A 23,406-nucleotide genomic window follows, 5' to 3' on the forward strand; every position below is an offset into this window, starting at 1 on the left:
GTCCTCTGACTGTGTGACCCTGACTATGCAGCTCATCTTGCTAAGTGTCTGTTTCCCCTTCTGTAAAATGGGAATATTCCTTTTATTTAAATTTGAATTGAAGATTCAATGAAATGAAGTAAGTTCTATAAAGACTCTCTATGGTTGGCACACGATCAAACACAAAGACTGTTCTCTTCCTCTTGTTCCTACTGTAGGATTGAATATAAAAATATATTAAAAATGCTCTACTAATTGTAGATGGTAAAAAAAAATTAAATGACTATAAGCACAATTAAAAAATATACCAATATTTGAGCAGAAGTGGCTATGGAAAGTCTTTGAAGTCCAGGGGCATAGATGAATATTTATAAGTTGTTCAATAATATCAGACATTTATTTATTTAAAAAAGATGGATTTTTATTTTTAATCTTTTCTCTACTTCCAATTTCTTATCTGGATTGTATCCTTCTCACTATCTTTTGCTCTGAATTATTCTTTCTGTCTCAATTTCTCTTCAGTGTTCACTGACAAAAGTGGCCTGCATTTTCCCAGATTGTAGCATTTATCACACGGCATTGCTTACAAATTTAAGAACCAGATGCTGTGTTTGAATACCATTATATCCACGCTTGCCTTTTGGAATGAATGAGTGTATGACATCTACAAAGTGTCTATTAAGGTCTCTAGCACTTAGTAAGTCCTCAACATACAGTCACTCTTCTCCCTTCCCCTTGGGTAAACTTGGAGGGCAACCAGACCTCCAGTTTTCACTGCTGAAGCTCAGTATGCTAAACAAAATTCGGAAACATGTTGCTTGTCAGTGCCCTTCATAAAATATTACCATCATTTCGGACAAATGGCTCAGAGGACATCTGGCTATTCCCTGTGAGTTATGATGATCTAGCAAAGCAGTGGCTATTTGAAGAATGGCTAAAGGCATTCAAGAACAGTGGGTAAGCAGAAACTACAGTGGGGTCAAGAGAATGCTACAGAGGAAGGGGGCAAACAACTTTCTGACTTTTAAAATATGTAAGTTGATTTAAATAGTGCTTTCCTTTAGAAATGCTTTGTTGAATGAATATGATGTTTTACACTTCCCTAGTTAATTGGACAGTGAATCTGGAGAGCTACTCTAAATTGTCACATTACAGAAAACAGAAGATACAAACTCACTTCAGTGAATTACCTTACGCTATATTGTCAGCACTGGGTGATACCTTTCGGGATGTTGAGTCCAACCCTCTCATTTTCAGTTGAGAAGATGGGGGCCCAGAGAGGTCACAGAAATTCAAATTTGGAAATAGGCATCCATTCAGATTCTCTCAGTCCTTCCCTCTGAAGTCAGACGAAGACCCTGGGGCCAGCTTGAGAGTATACTGAACAGTGCCTCCATGGGGGCTGATTCTGGACTGAAGAGCCTTCTTCCATTTGGTTGTTGGGTCAGGACGGGGAGGCAGGGCTCCAAAACTCCTCTTCTGGGGAGATTGTGAACCCAAGAGATGATGCCCTTCTGAGATGACCTGCGGACCTTCCAGTTCGCCCTTGTGATCTGCTTCTGCTCAAGGCTGCCTTGTTCCTTCCAGATGTATAAACATCCTAGATCTGGAATTTTGATCAAGAGACACAAGTGCATTCAATGTTCTTAATTCTTGGGCCAGTAGGTTTCAGGGGGAAGGAAAAATTCATGCTGAGTGTTCTTGTATGAAACTGAGGCTGTAAAAATTGAATATGTTTGATGTAGAAACTGTCATAATCTGGGCTGATACTCTCACCATGAGGGACAAGAACAAATGTCCCTTGTTTGTTCCTCTGTTGCCCATTGGTCCCCCTCACCTTGCCTTTTTTTTTTTTTTTTGTAATGGCCCTATGAAAGGACACTTTCTTCCCCTTCTTGTAGGAATTTGCCTTGGGCTTCAGGTGCAAGCCTTCCTTGACTTCTCTCTCCCACCAAGTGGAAGGATAATGTCTTACTCTCAGGACTCACAGGGCATTTTATCAGTGTTCCTCTGCAGGAGTCTGTCACCTTTAATTTTGCATAATAGGTGAGTGTGTCCAGGTTGTATTTCCTATTGTAGAGTATGAACCCCTTGAAGGGTATGTCCTCAACTTATTTACCCTTGAATCCCCCACAGTACAGTGTGTCCCCTTAGCAGTAGCTTAAAAATGTATCTGAGAAGCATTTAGTCATATACAATTGTTAGGTTGCCCCAAATTAACTGGTGGGCTGTGCTGAAACCCATGCAAATCTCATTGTATAGCCTTCATTCTAGGGAGACTAGGGTGATATGTGCATTGGAGACATTTTTGAGTCCTCTCCTAGGACATTAGACCTTTCTATGGTGGTTCTGACCAATATGACTGCTGTTCAGTGGAACAGCGTCTGGTGCATAGCAAGGCATGTACTAAGTGCTCAGCACACGTGGATAAAATGTACAGGAAACCAGTATCTCACGGTGAATCTGAATGAGGCATAGCAAACTTGGGCTTCAGGAGACCACAATAAAAATTGCCAGGACTATGGATTCTAGCCAGTGGTATGATGGTAAGTGTTAAACAATAAGCTTCCTGTGGGTATGGGGGTGGAAGGAAGCCCTGATTTGTAGCATTTGCTGATTTCTGTGGTGTGAATGCTCTCACCATGGCTGACTTCAAGCTACTAAGATTGTCACTGGCTTTAGAGTTGGGAGGAGATGCATGCAATATGAGCCTCCTCCAGCACACCCTAGACTAACCTTATTCCTTTTTGGGCTCATAGATCCAGCAGGGTGGTGGGGCTGCAGTGAGAGCGGCCAAGGTTGTGTGCAGTCTGGGGATTTGGGTGACCTTGTTTTCTGTGGTTCCATCAGGCCATCCTTCTGTCAGATGGGGCTAGTATTTCCAAGTTCACGATCCTCCCAGCCACGGAGCCTTTCTTTTGGTCATATTAATTCTGCTTCTGTTACCCAGACACAGCTGATATTGTGCCTTGGACGTCAAAATTAACAGCTAAACACTTGGTACTGAAAGCTGGCTACATTCTGAACTCAAACAGCTGGTAACAATGCAAAGAAAAAAAAATCAGTTACGTCAGCTCTTTGATATTATGTGGAAAACCAATAGTTGCTGTAAAGAATGTGAATACTTCTAAAAGCCAGATTAAGTCCAACTGGCCTGATGACATGGCAGTAATATGGGGATCGTTAAAACTGTGGAAATCCCCACCTAGGATGGCTGCTTACCTTCATTCATTTTCATGTACACTCTCTGGATGAGCAAAAATGCTCAGGAATGTTAAATTAGAGGTTAATTTCAGAGCATGAAATTTGGAGTCAGACCAGGATTCAAGACCTAGTAGTGTGACCTTTGGCCTCTGTAAGCCTCAGTGTGCTCATCTATAAAATGGGTGTGATGATGACACTGGTGATGATGATGATGATGATGATGGTGATAATAATAACTTCTTAGAGTAGTTATGAAGCTTAAATAAGAGAATGCTTCCAAATTGTTCAGCACATAAAAAGTCCTAAATGCTGAATTGGTGATGACTGAGGACCCTGAGATGACTCAGTTACACTAGAAGCCTTGTGATACTTTTTGGTTAACGCTGCTTTGCTACTTTATTTTTAATACAAATATTCATGTTTGTGAAGAAAATTATATTATTTGAATTGATGCTTACAATAATCCTGTTATATAGACACTTACCTGACTTATTGCCTTCCAGTAAACCAAGGTGCTCACCACGGGCTGTCTGAGTGGTGAAGCTAGGATGTCTCATTCAGCGCTCTTCATGTCCAGGACTGACCTGTGCTGTCCCAGAAGGTGGGAACTGTCACAGAACAGAGACTGCTTGGCCCATACTCCTCCAGGGACCAAAGCAGCAGCTCTTCAGGGAAGGTACCACAGTCTTCAGACTTGGATTGTCACCTGAGGGTGTTTGGGAGGTAAAAAACTACAAGTTGACTTAGAGGGTTAATGAATAGTTATCATTGGTGATTGTGGATGAGTTAACATTACTTTTTCCTTGAGTTATACTTTTCTTCCAGTTGTCCAACATTGCCCACAGCATACAATTATGGGGTGTATTTTTACAACTCTGTTATGTAACTTGATCACTGTGTTATTTAATCCTATATGGGGAAATTTGTATTGCTATCTACCAATCGACTGGAAAAGTCAAATCATCCAAAAGCCTAATTAAAAGGCAACGCATGCTGCACAGAGTGGATTTCCTCCAAAGAGCACAATATTAAGAGGGGCAAAAATAACTTTACAGTGTAGAAACCTGACCAACACAACCTCAAGGTCAACATCAAGGTCAAGATGAACAATGATAAGTCATGTTGATAGTATGTAGCCTTGATATGACATCATGAGAATGACACTTCCCCTCTGTGATCTTCCTTCCAAAACACATAACTGTTGTCTAATCATGAGGAAAACAGCAGACAAATCACAATTCAGGGACATTCTAAAAAATACCTGGCCAGTATTTCTCAAAACTGTCAAGGTCATCAAAAATAAGGAGAGTCTGAGAAACTGTCCCAGCTAAGAGAAGCTTAAAGAGACATGATGATTAAATGTAACGTAGTATCCTGGGTGAGATCCTGGGACAAAAAATGGACATTAGGTAAAAACTAAGGCAATTGGAAGAAAGTATGGACTTTGGTTAACACCGTATCAATATTAGTTCATGAATTGTGACAAAAGTGCCATACTCATGAAAGATGTTAGCAATAGGAGAAACTCGGTGTGGTTATATAGCAACTCTGTACACTTTGCAATTTTTGTATAAATCTAAAGTTATTCTAAATTTTTAAAAAATCCATTGAAACTAGGCAACTCAGCCTTGAGCTTTGCTTTACTTATTTATTTATTCATTTATCTATTTTTGATAATAAAATTAAAAGTCATAATTGTAAATATAAAACTATTCAAAGAATTGGGAATTCCCTGGTGGGCCAGTGGTTAGAACTCCATGCTTTCTCTGCCAAGGGCCCAGGTTCAATCCCTGGTTGGCGAATTAAGATGCAACTAGCTATGCAGCGTGGCCAAAGAAACAGTCAAAAACTATTCAAAAAATAAAGAGTTGAAAATATTACTCTTGATTATATACCTTTGACCATCTAGGGGGAGCAATGAGAATGTGGAGAAAGAAGGAAAATGATTGGAAAATGAAGTGATGTCTAGAGAAATGGTGGGAGTGGGAGTGGGAGATGGTTATAGACTGGAAATCCCCCCAGGCACAGTGCAGAGGCTCAGATACCAAACCCCACCTGAAAAAGAGAAACATAAAAAGCTACCGGGAAAATGAGACTTGGAGACAACAAGGTTTCCATTTGCGCCTACTCTGTTCTTGCGGCTAAAGTTGAGACACACCCATTGCCTTTCTACGACCTTAGTCAGTAGCTTTATTGGCCATGGGCTGAGGACTGTTTGTCCCAGGGGTCAGAAGTTCCACCTTGTTGCATCCCATAAGCCCTTTCAAAATAATGCTTTATCAATATAATAATTTAAAAAATGACTTTGAATAAATATGAATAAATACTTGCAACAACGTTATAATGAAAATAATAATTAAGTGTAATCTCAGCTATTGCCTAATAAAATTTATGGGAAATAAGAAACGAGCATTTTAGTGCTTTCAAAATAACCTGCTTCAAACCCAAGCCTATACACAGAGTATTTTAAAGTCAGAAGAGACCTTAGCCATAATAGTTAGCTTACATTCTATTTATTAAAAATTTTATTTATTTATTTACGTATTTTTGGCTGTGTTGGGTCTTTGTTGCTGTGCATGGGCTTTCTCTAGCTGTGGCGAGTGGGGCTACTCTTCATTGCGGCGCACAGGCTTCTCATTGCAGTGGCTTCTCTTGTTGCGGAGCACGGGCCCTAGGTGCATGGGCTTCAGTGGCTGTGGCACGTGGGCTCAGTAGTTGTGACTCACGGGCTCTAGAGCGCAGGCTCAGTAGTTGTGGCACACAGGCTTAGTTGCTCCGTGGCATGTGGGATCTTCCCAGACCAGGGCTCAAACCCGTGTGCCCTGCATTGGCAGGCGAATTCTTAACCACTGAGCCACCAGGGAAGTCCGTAGTTTACATTCTTGATGGTTTCAGGAATGTATGCTAAACTTGGCTGCCGTGGGCCTGAGTTTTGCAATACCCATATTTTATCACCTTTTATTTGGGAACAAAATACCGTATTGTTCATTGCCTGCCAGGACCTTAGCATGATTGCAAGATCTGGCGATCAGACAAAAATGCCAACAGAACTACACTTGAATTTGTGTCTCTAGGTAGTGGTTTTATATGTTAATCATTGAACATGACTTTTGCTTATCTACCACGAGTGCCTGCAAAATAATTCATATTTGAGTACTTCCTTTCATGCATCATGTTTAGTTTACTGGAGTTTCTAATTTTTTTTTCTTACTGAGACAATAAACATATACCCTTTTTATCACATTTCTATTAACTTTCAGCTGCTGAATCATATTGTTGAATAGAATCACTTTAATTTTCTTATGTTTTTCCAAGCACAATATGACTTCCCTTGTCTTTGGATCAATTTCTAGCTTGTTACACAGCATGGCTGCCAGGGGTTCATTTTTTTTCATTCTAAATTAATTCCTCTATTTTTAAGATCCTATGTTTTCTTTCATTCTGTTTTTGTTTTTCATTTTCCTGGAGTATGTTTTCAAGCAATTTTAGAAGTTTTTATGTTTTTTGCCTGTCTAAAGAAGTCCATTTTACCCACTCCTGACTGATAGTTTGGATATCGAATTCAAAGTTTAAAATAATTTCCTTTTATAACTCTTAAGGCATCTCTTCATTATCTCATAGCAGTTAATTTTTCTGATGATAAGTCTGATGCCAATCTCATTCTTGTTCCTTTGTAAATAACCTATTTTTTCCATCCCTCTAATAACTTTTAAGACAATTTCTTTATCCTGGCATCCTGAGATTTCTTTATAGTCTTTCATTTACTGCTTAGCATTCAATGGAATCTTTCAATCAGAAGGTTCATATTTCTTTGGTAATTTTTAATTGTTTCGATTAATTTTCTCCTCTCCATTTAATAAAGCTGTGTCTATTGAACTTCATGGATTGATTGTCTGTGTTGCTTTTGTTGTCCTCTCATATTTTCCTTTCCTTTTTCTTTTTGAGCAATTTTATAGAGATTTCTTTGACTTTATATTTGTCATTTTTTTCTTGTTTTAAGTTCATGATATTTTTAATTTCCCAAAACTCAATCTGTGAATGTTCCTGCTTTTGTTTTATGGATTCAATAAATTGGGACATTTTTCCTGGGATACTGACAGCTCTCTTCTATTTCCTGACATCTTCTTTTCCCTGGGGTTGAAAGTTATATTTATTCAACTTGGATTTTCTCATTCATGCTACTTGTTTTGTTCAAATATCCACTGATTCTTGGCTGTCTGTTCATATTTGGGAATGAAAAAATATGTTGGTAAGTGTAGTCAGCTCGCTTGGTTTTCCTGGGATATTGATCACTTCTGTTTCTGTACACAGGCCAGTGTGACTACAGTCCAGCTTCTTTTTGTGGGTCTGTGGGCTGGGAGCAGGCAGGTCAGCAGACAGGCTGACACCCCCTTCTCTGTGAACACTCCATGCTACGATATGGGGGCTTTACGGTGGAGACACATCAAATTCTAAGGAGCCCTCATTCTCTCCTGGCCAAGCATTCATTTGCTATTAGAGTATAGTCCCTAGGTTTCAGCCTGGAGGTAACAAACATTGCTTCCAGTAGCTTAGAAACTGACTGGGAAAGTCACAGTGTTTAAGGGAGGACTCCGATCCCTCAGACCCATTCTCCCATGCCCCCTTTTCCTCTTGCTCTTTGAGTTTCTTCATCTCAGGAAAACTGGCTCTAACCTCTCCTCCACTTGACTTTTGTGTTTATTATGGCAGATGGCAACTTTCGCTGTGTATTTTTTTTAATCAATATCTAATATTTTATTTTTATTTTTTTTGCGGTGCGCGGGCCTCTCACTGTTGTAGCCTCTCCCGCTGCGGAGCACAGGCTCTGGATGCGCAGGCTCAGCGGCCATGGCTCACGGGCCCAGCCACTCCGCGGCATGTGGGACCTTCCCGGACTGGGGCACGAACCCGTGTCTCCTGCATAGGCAGGCAGGCTCTCAACCACTGCGCCACCAGGGAAGCCCACAATATCTAATTTTAACCAACCTAATTTCTGTGTCTTAGAATCGTTTTTTAAAGTTTATGTTTTGCTGATTGCCTTACCATTTCCACCCTTATTTTCTTAACATGGTCCTGGATTTATTTCCTTTCCTACATTGATACTGTATATTCAATGGGAGTTTTTGGTGGAAGCAAATGTAAATGAGTGTGCTCAGTCCACCATATGGAATCAGAAACCCTTTTAATTCATTCTTAATAGTACAGGTGTGACTAAAGCATATGACTCTCCTTGGCCTATGAATAAGAAAATGGAAAGAGGGGTTCACTGAATACTTTAATCCAGAGAAAATTCTTATTGTACAGTGGTTAAAAGAGCAGGTTTAATTCCAGGCCCACCACTCCCTAAGCTGAGGGGCCTAGGGGCACATTTTTTAAAGACTCCCTGTCTTTCTTCATCCATATAATCAGGGATAAAACCAGTACCTCGCTTAAGGGGTGGTGCAAGTGTTGAAAAAAGGTCCCACGCCCGACACAAAGTAAAGCCTCAAAAAATGCTTGCTCTATGAGTGTGTCTTCTCCAATGCAGGTCTGCAATACTTTTGTTGAAAATGTGCAAGGTTAAGTCTGATATAAATATTGTTTATATCTCTACTTCAACAAAGAATCATACATACCTGGTCTGAAAAATGGCGTCATAGGTGACAAACCACAGGTTAAGCATGAACAAGGCTGGAAGGGAGCATCAAGCCTGTCATATGCAACCAGCTCATTTCTCCAGTAAAGAAAACATGGCTCAAGAAGTAGGAGTCAGTGACCATGTGACAGAGCCCTCGTCTGTATCCACGTCTCCCAATTCTCCATGAAAAGGGGTGAAGGACACCTAGAGTTTGCCAGGCATTGTTCAGGTCTTCTCCTTTAACCCTCCCAACAGCAAAGTACTTCCACTATTTCTATATTTTATGGAGGGAAAACTGAGTGTAGTGAAGAAGCAGCTTATGTGGAGCTGGGTCTCAAAGTCAGCAAGGAAAGTGAAAACTCCATACACTCAAGTCATCCTGAAATTCCTGCAGCGAATTTCTACAATGGAGACCAATATATTAGACTGCCCATAAATCCAACACAACACTTCTATCCCGCCTTGGATTAAGCCATTATTTCTTCAACTGTACATCAGATAAAGCAGTGGCTTGCAATTAGCAGGGCGTGATATGTGAAAAAAAATGAACTTTATCACAGGAATCTCCTGGATGGAAGAGGAGCCTGAGATCTGGGCTGAGGATGGCAGAGTTCTGTGGTCTGTGTCCCTCTTTCTCTGAGACAATCACTTACTGAGTGAAACAGTGGATAGGATCCCGTCTCATCTTTAAATTCTCTCTTTCCCTTTCACAGATTCCTGCAGTTGAACTTGTGAAGTTCAGCTAGTATAGGACGCAACCCCACAGCTATTCGAGCAAATCACACAGCTGGTGGGTGGGAGATTTGGGGATTTGTACCCCTCCTCCAAGGTCCAAACTCTTTTCATGGGCTCCTCCCTATGGTCCCAACAGGGCCACCTGCTCTCCAGTTCACCACGCTGGGCTAATTTAGTTCAGTTTTGACATTCAACACACATGGCTTCTGTTTTCTGCTATAAATCTCCAGACATTTTATGGACCAATAATGTCCAACGTGTACATGGACTATTCTGCTGCTTGGTAATTACCACTGACCTCTTTCCAGGACCCTTCTCCATAAAGAGGCTACCTCTTTGGGGCAGCTCTGCCATCCCCTTCTCTCCAAGGCTGTAGTAGGTGGAACAACGAAGTTCTTAATTAGCCAGCCTGCACAGGGAAGCTTGGTGTCAGATTTCCAGGTCAGCTTTTGATAGAGGGGTAATCAGGGAAGGTGATGCATCGACTTTGATTAAAGAGCTGTGATGAATCAAGATAAAATTGACATTTAATTTCTTTTGGATGAACTAATCTTGTAGACCAAACTTAAAGGTGAATTGTCTTCTCTTTTGGTTTTTGGGGCAGGGGCAGTTACCCATGATGGAAATGATAACCTTGAAAAAAATTTGCTATAATTTCTTTCTTAAATCACTGATATTTAATTGAACATGGGCTCATGGGTTGATTTAGTGGAGTTACAATTCCTCCCAACTTTTTGTCCTAACAGAAACCCCACCCCCCCCATCCCTGAAGCACTCAAGAACAACTTAAATCCATGCACACGGCTCTCTGCTGGGGAAACCTGTTCATGATGGATCCTAACATCTTCTTGAGCTGCCATTTATTGCCATGCCCACCTCACTTCTTAAGCCAGTGAGAAAATGATTTTTTGTAATTCAAAAAACAAAAACAACAAACAAACAAAAAACCCCAAAATCAAACCAAAACAAAACACTCGGTGTATAGCAGCACAGGTGGAGCAACAATGTGCTTTGAAAAAACTACCACAAAATGTGTGGGTTTTTTTTTTCCTGATTAAACTGATATCCCTTTTCAAAAAAAAAAAAAAAAGAAAGAGACATCTTCATGTGATAATTGTGCTTTCTTTGATTGTCAAACGTGAAATAAAAATAATAGCAAAACAGTAATTCACCAGTCAATAAACTAGGATACTCTTAATTATTCTCAGAATACGCATAAACATATCATTGACCTGAAAATCTGAGGTGAAGTGACTTACAACAGCAGTGGATCCTCAGGCTCTGGTCTGCTTGGACTTGGAGAGGGCTGGTGAGGAACATTCCTGGAGAAGTAGCAGCCTCTTATCAGTAGATGGGAGTAGAGCAACACAGATGTAACCTCCAGGCAGCCAGGCTAGAAGCGCTGTCCTCAAACCCATCCTCTCCTGCTTCTTTGGTGTTACTGCAGGGTAGAAGCAAAGACAAACCAAGGCTGTGAATCAGACAAGAGGAACTTTTAAAGCCTTGTCACACTAGGACTTATGCGATCTCGGGAGTAACACAGGCAAATTCAGGAAACTGTATTTCCTGCCAAGCTGTGCATTTCATTTTGCACTTCTTTAATTTGTCTAGGAACTAAAATGATCCATTTTAAGTTTATTTCTCACTGTCTTATTGTGTGTCCTCTCTTTCTCTGTTCCCGCTCTTGTCTTATTTTTTTCCTCTTCCCTTTGTAGCTACACTTCCTTTTGTAGCCATCCTATACTTTTTGGAGTGAAGTATATCTAAAAATTAAAAAATGGCTACCAATTTTCCTGTGGCATGTCTGACTATGAAATTTCTCTAAAGTATGGAAGGAAATGAAGTCATAAAATTTTTAGTACAACTTTTCTATTTTCTTTGGAAAGAGATTAGGTAGAATTTAAAGTATTGTTCTGGTATTAGTTAAAATACCATACCCTAGCATAGATATTATATATGGAAGAAATAAAATTGCATAATAAATTTAGATATAAACTTGAAAATGCTCCTCTACTACTGGCATATTTGTCAACATCAGCAAGTATAAAGATTTTCTTTAATTAATTAATTAATTCATTCATTCATTTTTTTTCTTTATCCTCATTCTTTGCTTTCATGCCCAGCTACCAACCTTCTTTTCTTACAGGCAACTATGTTAAGGTACTTTATATATATATATATTTATTAACGTGTGTTCTTAGAAAATATGTATTGTTGTTTGTGATCATGTTTTCTAATTTACATAAATGGCATTGTGCTATTGACCTCATTCTATTTCTTTCTTTTTTCACTCAGTATTATGCTTTAAAAATCTGTTCATGTTGCCATGTGTACTTTCAGTCTCTTAATCTAGCTGCTGCAGAGTGTTCTAGCTATTGAATTATGCATTTCCATTCCCCTACGAGTGGACACCTAGATTGCTGATAATTCTCCATGTCCCCAACAAGAGTGTGATGAACATTCTTACCCACTCGTCCTTGTGGACTTGTGTGACTCTGGACCATATACCAAAGAGCAACATTGCTGTGTCATTGGATATAACTATAGTTAATTTGATGGTTCCCAGAATGGCTGCACTATTTTATGTTCTTACCAGCAGCGCCTGATCTGATATCTCTATATCCCTGACTTGGAGCTGTCTAGAGAGCAGAGAAGTTCTCTCCATTTATTCAGATATTCTATTATATTCCTTGTTAGATTTTTAAAATATTCTTCATAGAAATTTTGTATATTCCTGAGTAAATTTCCAGATGTTTTATAATTTTTGCAGTTATTGTGGCTATTCCTTAAAGTTGTACTTTCTAGTTGCTTATTGCTGGTGTTAAAAAGTGCTGTTAATTTGTAAGCAATTTTGTATTTCGCAAGTTTTCTGAACAATCCTAGTGATTCTAATAGCTTTTAATAGCTTATCTGTTGATTCTATTGTATTTTATTGGTAAGGAACATATTGCCTGCAAATAACAATTGTTTGCTTCTTTATCCTTGCACATTTTACTTACGCATCATTTCTTTCTTTCTTTTTTTTTTTTTTGCAGTACGCGGGCCTCTCACTGTTGTGACCTCTCCCGTTGCGGAGCACAGGCTCCAGACGCGCAGGCTCAGCGGCCATGGCTCATGGGCGGCATGTGGGATCTTCCCGGACCGGGGCACGAACCCGTGTCCCCTGCATCGGCTGGCGAACTCTCAACCACTGTGCCACCAGGGAAACCCCACACATCATTTCTTAAAGGATAGGCCAGGACCTCTAGTGTTATGCTAAGTAGTAACAATAATAATGGGAATTCTTGTCTTGTTTCCAGTCTAAAGGCAATGTTTGCAATTTTTTCATTCATTGTAATGCTTGCTCTTGGTTTTAAGTATACATTTTTTTTTAAGGAATTTAAGGAAGTTCCTTTCTGTTTCTAGTGGGATAAGATACATTTCTGTATGTATTGACATGATCATATGATTTTTTTGTCTGTGGTATATTGCATTGATAGATTTCTCAAATATTGAAATATTCTTACATTTGGGGGAGCGATGTTGCTTTGGTGATGGCAAAGCAGGATGGCTCTAAGAAGAAGTAAGAACTGCTAAGAAGCAGTAAATATCTCTGACACATTGTGCTAATTTATTTTGCAAATTACTTTTATTTATTTATTTATGCCTTTATTCAGTTAATATAACTTCTGATTTTCTCTGTATCAGGCCCTGGATTGGATACTGGGGATATGTTTTTTATTTCATCAACATTGAGTCTTTTCAGTGAGTGACTTGGCCCTACAGTAGCTGCAGTTTCCACTGGCTATCATGTCCATTGAACAAGAAGCAACAAAGCCTCTGTTGACTTTTTTCTTGGCCATAAAATGTAGGTTGTCACTCTGACTGCCATTTAAGAAGGCAGGGGGGCTAAAATAGAAAGCAAGTAGCCTGGGAAGTAGGAGCTGAAGAAACCACTATGCATATGAGCTGGGCTTCCATCCAGGTTCACGGCCGATAGACAGTATATGGACCACTTGCTGGATTCATCAAGACTTAAAAAATACTGTGATCTCTTTGTTTATTGCTCAATTACTTCATTCACCTTGACACAGTTATAAACCAATAAGAACGATAAACAAGCCCTTGGCAAAACAAGTGTTTAAAAAAATCTCAACTGAAAATTATTGGAACAATGAAAATAGAACTCATTCTCGGCCAATTGTTTTTTTCCAAGAAAATATTTCAGCTTAATATATACTATGTCCTTGAAGGGAAAAAGCATGCATCCTGAAAAGGATTCTAACTTTGAGCTGTGAGTTGTAGATGCAAACTGCACAGTAACTGGTTGCACACACAGAAGTGTTGTGTTGTGTGTGATCATGGTGGTCTTTATCCTGAAAATAGGTTTGGGAGGAAATAACAACTTAAGATACCTGAGATGAAGTAATTGGATTTTCTGCTCTCTCTTCTCACCTAATTGGATGTGCGAATGATCTGTCTGCACAATGAGCTTGTGCCCATGGCTCTTCTCTCCGGCATTTGTATGCAGTGAGCGTGTGCGTGTATATGAATTCACACCAAATCTCACAGGCTCTATTTTCCTGCAGTGAGATCTCTGTACCCCCAGAACAAAAAGAAAAATGGCTTCTTAATTGTGATGATCTTTGTAACTTTGCCATGTAGTTTCCTGGTTGTTTTCTGTGACCTGTCATAAAAGCAGGGGACAAAGATGAGGCAATGCCCATTAAAGCGGACCGTTAAAAGAGCTTTTGCTGCCCGTTGGTTTATGTGTTGCACTCAGCAGGGGCCACTTGATTATGTATAACTGTAATATTTTGCCTCTGTGTGTCTCCTAACCCAACATTTCAGACGCTGATTTCGTTTCAGCCACTCCCCTATTGTGAGGCTGATAAGTATAGGCTAGACTCTGATCCTATGGGAAAATCTCTCTGTGGTCCAGAATCCTTTTATAGATTAGCATCTCAACCACTATCATCCTGTATTTCCATATGAGCTGAACTAAACTACTGGATCAATTTGCTTTAATGATCTGTGCTTTTCCCCCCTTTTTCTACCTTACAATGTCTGCAGCTTTGGAAGACCTAAAGTACCCTGGAGGGCAAAAATCGGGGGCATCAGGAATAGTTTCCTGGAAAGGTAGCTTTATACCTGAGTCTTAAAGAGGAACCAGGGCTGGCCTAGTGAAGGAGGAGGAAGGGCGTTTCAGGCAGGGGCATAGAAAGGACAAAAACTTAAAGGTACCAGGGCAGGTGGTCTATGTGAGAAAGTGAGGGAAATGGCGTGGTAGAAAGATGGGAAGTAGGAGAGTGTGGGATAGATGGAGCAGGCAGACCGTGAGTTTAATGTCAGCTGTTATCCTCATTGCCTTGGGAAGCCATGGCACTGTTTTAAGCCCTGTGTTTGCATGCTCTTTGCCTCTGGTAGCTTTCTTGTCTTATGAGTCTGCCTGGTTGGCTTCTGTCTCTATAGGAGGTTAGCTTAAGATCAATTTCTCCAGAGTGAAACTATGTATATAAACTTGGGGCATTTGTTTTAGGTTAGAATCTTTCCTCCCTCATCACCTCTTATTTAGGCATTCCCTTGCAATAGTAGCTTTAAATAAAACTGATAAGTAAATAAATGCGGCTATGATCCTCAAGTTACAAATTTGTTAAAGGCACAGGACTCTAACATCCTCAGGCTGCTGTTTTTCAGTTGCATTCCAGAAACCCACAGTCATGTGTCATGTTGATGGTGTCACACCAAGTGAGGGTCAGGAAAAGAGTTAACCCTGGGGGAGAACTCTGCTTTTGCCAAGATGGAATAACATAGACTGGATTTACCCTCTCTCCTGAAACAACTGAATTTACCTTTGAACTCTATGTTAATTTAATTATATACACAAGGACTCAGAGTACATATGACTTAGACTCATGGTGATGGGATCAATCATAATTTTGGCTTATATGACTTTTTATGGTTTATGGAGCATGGTAAAACAATGGAAAGAGCACTGGTTTACAAAGAACACTGGGTTCTTGGGAAAGACAGAAGAGGCAAAGGAAAACCAATGTTTATTGAACACCTACTATGTGCCAGGCACAGTGAGGAGCATCTCTCTTGTATTATCTCATTCATTCCTTACCAAAATCTTGTGAAGAATGAGTTATCATTTCTGGGTATGGAAACTGAGAGTCAAGGGACTTGTTTTAAATCAAACAATGATGAAGTGTCACATAATCTGATTCCATGGTGCACACACTTTCTATTGCACTAAGCTGAATGATAGTGCTTTTTATTTTCCTAATTTGTTTCAGGCCAGTTTGTAAAAAGACACACATAGAATAAAACACTAAATACTCACTGAGAGACAGCATCTTGTCTTATGCATCTTTGACTCCCTAGAGCCTAGCTCGGAACCTGCTTGCTAGTGGCTGAGAATATTTGCTGGATGTTTGAGAGGAAGGAGAAGAGAGAGAAAGAGAAAGAAGGAAATAAAAGAGAGGGAGGAAGGAATAGAGAGAGAAAAGGAGAAAAAAGAGTAAAAGGGCAAGACCCAAGCAAGAGAGGGGGAATAATTAACCAAAAATCACAGGCTATAAGAAGGCCACTGTAATTGAGCACAGAGTTTCATGAGGCACTTCTTGCTGGCTGGTGGAACTAAAACCACATGTCTGACTTCATCCATGAGTCAAGACCAGGATATCAGGATTTCTGCTTCTGGCCAAGATTGAGTAACATGGACTGGATTTACCCTCTCACTTAAAATACCTGAAAAAAAAACCAGACAAAATATATGAAATAATGGTTTTCAAGATATTGGACTTTAGGCATGAAGGACAGTGATCCCTGAGAGAGGGAAACAAACCAAGTGAATCCTATAGCTGCCCCCAGCTTACTGCCTGGAGAGTTTCTGGGTTGCTGTGCACAGAGGAAAAATCCAGGTACTGCCCAGAGGTCTTTCTGAGTTGAGGAGATGGAGAAGGGGACATAGAGGCCAAGGCGCATAGGGTTTATGGGGCAGAGTGCTGGACAGGAGAGAGCTTCACGGAGAGAGAAAGAGGGAGGGAGGGAGGGAGATCTGGTTATCTCTAGTGAGTCCCTGTTGAGTCTTCAGTTGTGACTGATTAGCACATGTGTGGGAAGAACCTACCCTAGGCTTTGGAAAGAGAAACAAAAAAGGATTAGTATGAACAATCCCCAGGATTCCCAAAGGGTGCAGAACAGTTCCTTTTACCACCAGCCAGAGTGGAAAACCTCATAATTCACTAGACATAGTACATAGTATTCATAAGTATTTTGTCTTATGTAGTATGTCATAAGTAAGTGGGGAAAGTTAGTCCTAAATTAAATGCTTTTTTTGAACTAACAAATCTGAAAATCAAGACATGAAAGGATTAAACTATTTTTAAGTAACATAACTGCATACTAGAACAGAGCTCAAGAATATTTATAAAAAGGCAAGTATATCCAGCACACAATACAGTAAAATTCATGATGTCTGGAATCCACTGAAAAATTACCATCCGTAAAAAGAAGCAGGAAAATATGAACATAATGAGGAAAAATAAAATCAATCAATCAAAACTGTGGCAGAAATAGCATAGACAATAGAATTACTAGACAAGGGTATTTAAACAGTTATAATTGTATTCCACATGTTCAAGAAGCTAGAAGAAAGAACAAACATATTAAGAAAAGATACAGAATATATAGAAAGACCTACAGTGTATGAGATGAAGAAATACACTGGATGAAATTAAAAACAGATTGGGCACCAAAGAAAAAATTCGTGAACTTGAGAACAAAGCAATAGTAAACTATTCAAAATGAAACAGATAAAAAAGACAAAGAAAATGAACATCAGTTAGCCTTGGGACAAAATATAAATGTGAAATATAAATGTAAAAATATAAAATATAAATGTGATTGCAGGAGGGTGAGACAAGATATAGGAAGAAAAAATGACTCCAAATTTTCCAAATTTGATGAAAATTCTAAATTCACAGATCCAAGAATCTTAGCAAACCCCAAGCAAAAGAAACATGAAGAAAATTACACTGAAGTACATCATAATCAAATTGTTCAAAAACAGTGATAAACAGAACATTCTAAAAATGTTCAGAGAAAAAAGACATACTATGTACAGGGAAACAAAGATTTGAATGACAGTAAGTTTATCATCAGGAGCAATGCAAGTCAGAAGCCAGTGTATCAACATGTTTCAAGGTACTGCAAAAACAAGAACTGTCAAGCCGGCAAAATAGCTTTCAAAACAAAGATGAGGTAAAAACTTTTTTAGACATAAAACATGAAAACAATTTATCACTAGCATAACTTAACTACAAAAAAATGTTACAGAATATCTCTCGGGTAGAAGGAAAGTGATACTAGATGGAAGTCTAAATCTATACAAAGGAATGAAGACACTCAGAAATGGTATCTACATGGGCAAATATAAAAGACCATCTTTTTCTTGTTATAGAAATATCTTTAAAATTTAATGGCTTAGATGAAAAATAATAATATATTTTGGAGTTTTAACATATGTAGAAATATAATGTATAATAACAAATGTTACAATTGAAATTATTTTGTTGTAAAGTTCTTACACAATTAGTGAAGCATAAGGATGGAAAAAGATGTATCATACTAACACTAATTAAACAAAAGCAGTGGAGTGACTATAGTAATATCAGATAAAGCATTTTTCAGAGCAAAAAAATATTATCAGAGTTAAAAGGTCATATAATAATGATAAAGAAGTTAATTCATCAAAAGAACATTTCTAAATATGTGCTTAATAACAGAGTTTCAGAATATGTGAAGAACAGACCATCAGAGGACTGCTTCCATGGGCTATGGACAGCATCGCCCCTGACCTGCGCACTGACACAGCACAACTTTGCCTTCTCTTAGGGCACCATGAGAGACAACTCCTTGAACTTCACTGGTCGAGTTCCTATAAGGATGTTGTCGAGAACTTTGTGTGTTATCCAGCATACAGTTAATCCTTTTGGAGAGGACCTGAAAAGTAAGCTCTCTCCGGGCTCAATATAAGAAAATGCATGTATTTAAAATAACAGTAGCCAGCCTTTCCTTTGTACGCGGGCCTCTCACTGTTGTGCCCTCTCCTGTTGCGGAGCACAGGCTTTGGACGCGCAGGCTCAGTGGCCATGGCTCACGGGCCCAGCCGCTCCACAGCATGTGGGATCTTCCTGGACCGGGGCACGAACCTGTGTCCCCTGCATCGACAGGCGGACTCTCAACCACTGTGCCACCAGGGAAGCCCCGCAACCTTTCTTAAACACATATTATTTACACATTCAAAGGAACTGCCCTTAGTGATTTACATGTATTATTTCATTTAATTCTTTCAAAATCTAAGAAGTAGAGGCTATTTTTAAAATTAATTTGATAGATAGGGTATTTTTTTATCCTCCTTGATACTGATTTTTCTGAATTTTGAAACTCAACCATTTCAAGTGCATAGAATTTCATTGCTTATATTTTGCAAACTATACTCATGCTTAGCCTCAACTTTTCTTTTTTTCCCTTTACTTCATTGCTTTTATTCATTTAAAATTATTTTTATCTAGCTATACCATATGTATCATCATAACTTTCCCTAATTTAAAAAAAATTGAGGCAGTATATGAATCAATACCTAATAAGCTTTATTAGGGATTAAAAGAAGGCACCAAATGAGAGACTAACTTTTTCTCCCATGGGCTGGTTATATATTTACTAATGACTGGCGTTTGCAGCAACAGTGTGGAAGACATATTTCTGACCTTATTCCTATGCCCTTGATAAATATTGAGGGCATAAGGCTAAAGTGGGCTTTTGGAAGGTGTGTTTGTCCCCCTGGAGGAGGCTGACATCAGATGGAAGTTCCGGACAGCCAGAAGCCAAGGAGAAGGGTGTGTTCACTGGGGATCACTCAGACTGCCTGGATGGCAACTTCATCCATAACCTGAGTGTTGCATGCAGATCATCAAGCCATTACCACTGGGATAAATCAAGGTCAATGTGAGAGGATCCAGGACTCAGAGTTCCAGGGGAAGAATCTAAATCCTAAGATGTAGGAAAAGGTGGGATTTTTGGAAGTCAGTGTCAGGTACAAGTCAGGAAAAATGACTTGAGGGGATAGCGGAAGAAAAGAGTTTAGGGCATGGGCTCTGTGCCAAGCCAAGGTGCCGCAGCTTGTTTCTCGTGTTAGGTAGAGCTGCATAATGGGAGGAGGTGCACAACTGGGGGGATGGTGTATGGAAAGGTTTGCTTCTTTAAAGTGCAGAGCAAGGCATAGAGCAAGGCAACCCAGACACGCAGCTTCCTGGGGCCCAAGGCTTCCCTGAATTATAGATGAGTCAGAGGAATGGGCACCAGCTCCTGGCAGGCAGGTCTCTGGGCCTGGTCTCTGCTCCCGTGATGTGGGAATGGGGATGCTGGCTCTCTTTTTCTCACAGCCACTAGGAGAGACTCATGCTTGAATGAGAAGATGCTCCTGAAATTCTCTGAATACTGAAGAGGTTTATTAGCAGCCAGCTTATTTTGAGAGTGGGAGCAAAGGGAGGGAGGATCTGGAACTCTCAAGTGGTGGAGGGATTAGGTCAGCTTCAACAACTTAACTTCTGGTTTGCTGAAATCAGACATCTTAGGTAGAGATACCTGGAGAGTCACTGAGAATGGATGAGATAGCCCAAGGCATACCCAGTACAGCTATGGATGGAGGAGCTTCAGTTGCAAATCTTGTGAGGGTTGCCTCTCAGAGCCTCCTGGGGTTGCCTGGGTTGGGAGCGGGAGGGTAGAGAGTGGGGAAGGAGGGAGGGGATGGAGTGTGTTGATTATAGCCCCTGGTACTTCTTCCTCAGAGCACTGTAGCTTGCATCTGCTTTACATACTACATTTTATTTAAAGATTTCACTTGAATGAAATGTCCCAAGGCTTATTTAAAAAAAAAAAAGACTGAAAGCAATGCTTCTAGAGGAAGAGTGATTTTAAGAAACGGCAGGGCAGGCGGGAGTATGGAATGAATGCCCTATGTTCATTCAGGAGCCCAGGTAAAAATTATGGAGAAACTTGTAGCTTTTGGAATTCACAGTAGTTAAACTGTGAATGCCATTTGCATAGAGGATTAAGGGTATCGTTTTGACAGTCAATCAAAATTAAGTACTGAGTGCTTTCTGTATTGTTTACCTTTCAGTTAACGTAAGCCAATTAAGCAACATGAACAATAATCAATACACAATGCAGTTCTAGCCTCAGCTCTCAATCTTTCTTCCATAGGGACTACGGAAATGCTTAACTCATGTCCCTTTGCGTCCTGTCTGGATTTCCTCGTCTCACCTGTAGGTGTCCTACCACCGTCACTCTGTACATTTCCAACTACAGATTGTTCAACCTCTCCATGCGTCGGTAAGCACTCAGGGTTCAGGCTTTAACTGAGCATCCTCATTTTCTGCTTCCTCCACCCATCCTGTGCTCTTCACTGCAGAGGATCCCTGAAATTACAGCTGCCTCCCATGCATGCTGAAAAAAATGACTGTGCCTGTTTAATTTATTGCTGGGGATGGGCATTGGGTTCTCTCTGTCAAAGTGATGCAGTTTTAGCCCAGCCTCTTGCCCACCCCGTAGCTGCCCTCACATGCAGCCCACTATGGCACTGGGTGGGGGGGGAGGGTGTCTTTGTTGCCCCTGCAGTTTTGGCAACAAGAGTAGCTTCAAGAATGTGTATGAGCTGGAAATGGAGAAGCATCAATTGCACCGAAGTTATTTATTCATTAATTTGACACATGTTTATTGAACCTCTACCTGATACCAGACATTGTGCTGGGGATAAAGGAATTAATTCAACAGCAGGGTCGCTTCTGCAACAATGGGGCAAATGGAAGAGTTGGTCGGAGATAAGGGATTAAGAGCTCTAGACTGCTTCTTTTAGAAGTCATCTCATGGTAATTTCTCCTCTGGATGCAGCCTCCTAAGGGGTTTTCTATTTACTTATCCTCATCGACTGATTTGTTCTGTAAAGTACAGATCACTTTGCAAAACACAAAAATTCCATACCAGTAGAAAGGATTCTTTATTACATTAAAACTTAAATCAGAGGTAGTGATCTACCAGTCCAGTGGGCTACATTGCCTGTGGATCAAATTTGCTGCAGAATATTTCATTTACTGACACAGTATTTAATTATTTTCTCATTGGAATGCTTTTAGATAGGCCATAAACTCTGTGCTTTGCTGCAAGCCCCACCATTCCTTATTGTTCTACGCCTAACTATATTTATTTATTTGCCTTCCCTAACTGCATTCTGTAGGTATTTACATTTGCAATTTCTGGACAACACGTTCCAGGAGATGGGACTAAGACAAGTAGAACTGCTGAAAACTGTAAAATTCTAAATAGACAATTAAATGATTTAATAAATATCTATTGACTATCTACCATGTGTCAGGCTCTGTATTTAAGTACAATAGGGATTTAGAGGAAAATAATATAGTGTGGTAAGTGAGGTAAGCCACAAAATTGTCGTGGGGGTGCATTAATTCTTCAATTAGTATCTAGGGAATGCTTCTCAGAGGATGATAATGAGTTTGGGACTTGTTTTGTAGATATGGCATACTGTAATATATATTCTGCAGCTCCTCACAGGATTTTAAGCAGAAAAGTGATATCAGTAAGGTAAAAAGATAACAACAATATCAATGGGGAGGAGAATTAGAGGAAATTGAGACTAAAGACAAAGTTATCCATTGGGAAGTCTATTCTTGGATAATACAGAATGAAAATGAAGTTAGGGGGCCTTCTGGGGTGCCTGTGAGGTGTAGACGTAAGCAAAAGCCTTAAGATTATAATGAACAGAGCAAGTTCTCAGGGCTGTTAGGAAAGCAGCCTGTGGAATGGTTATGTCTGGAGAGCTGGGAGATAACGTTGGGTGGGATTCAAGGTCTTGGGAGCCTCACAGAGGAGCTTGAGCCATTTTTTGTATTTCTCCCCACTGCCCGATCTCTGGTAGCACTGGCTCTTTCTTGTAGGCTCAAATTCCTAGAGTACTCTTTGATTCCTCTATATCATCATCTCTCATATTCACCATATTCAAGCTAATTCAAGGCCAATTGACTCTACTTTTAAAATATATCCAGAATCTGGCTTCTCTTCCCCATCTCCACCACTATCACCATCATTAAGACCCACTCTCCATTGTCCAAAGCAAGTTCCCTTAGGGCTGTGTCTCTGTTCCTTAAACTCCCCTGCTATGCACACAGGGTGTTCTATGTGCATAGCACATGCTCACTCAAGGCTTGTATCTGATAGGTGCACTAATGACCTTGGGATATGCAAGTCTATCAGGAAAACTGATGACTAAATTAAGCTAGGTAAGCTCCTAGTCTAAGAGCTCTGATGTTTGAGAGTAAGTTAGCTGGGGTTAAGAAAAGGCAAGGAAAAGTATCTACTATGGTTAGAGAACTGAACTGGAGCATCCAAATGTACAAACTCCAGAACTGCGTTGTCCAATTTGGTAGTCACTGGCTACATGTGACTATTTAAATCAAACAGAATTAAATACAATTATAAATCAGTCCCTCAGTCACACTAATCACATATCAATTCCTCAGTGTGGCTAGTAGATACCATATTACATAGCACAGGTCTAGACAGTTTCTATCATAGTAGAAAGACTTCTTGGACATCACAGACCTAGAATCAAGCGACAAGGTTAAAACTCTCTATGTCTCAATCTATGGCATAGAAAATGCCTACAGGCAAGGGTTTCTAGGCAGTGGTTATCCAGGTTACCAGAATCAAGACATAGTGTTGTATGAGCTGATTATTATGGTAAATAGCAGGCAAACACCAGACTCAGGTCTGTTTTTGATAGAGGCAGAGCACTGTTCTAATCACCCAGG

At 39.9% G+C, this 23,406-nt stretch overlaps 1 long non-coding RNA gene across 1 annotated transcript in view; it reads left to right on the forward strand.

The window, feature by feature from the left end:
• Positions 1-3,725: 3,725 nt before the first annotated feature.
• The window catches only part of LOC132532182 (uncharacterized), a 30,506-nt gene continuing 10,825 nt past the window's right edge, over positions 3,726-23,406 (forward strand). The window contains exons 1-4 of the long non-coding RNA XR_009544352.1: positions 3,726-3,906; positions 13,223-13,382; positions 18,416-18,530; positions 20,786-20,914. This is a non-coding gene — a long non-coding RNA (uncharacterized LOC132532182). The remainder of the gene's footprint in view (positions 3,907-13,222; positions 13,383-18,415; positions 18,531-20,785; positions 20,915-23,406) is intronic.

The sequence above is a fragment of the Lagenorhynchus albirostris genome, chromosome 1 (assembly GCF_949774975.1).
Source record: "Lagenorhynchus albirostris chromosome 1, mLagAlb1.1, whole genome shotgun sequence".
Lineage (NCBI taxonomy): Eukaryota > Metazoa > Chordata > Mammalia > Artiodactyla > Delphinidae > Lagenorhynchus > Lagenorhynchus albirostris.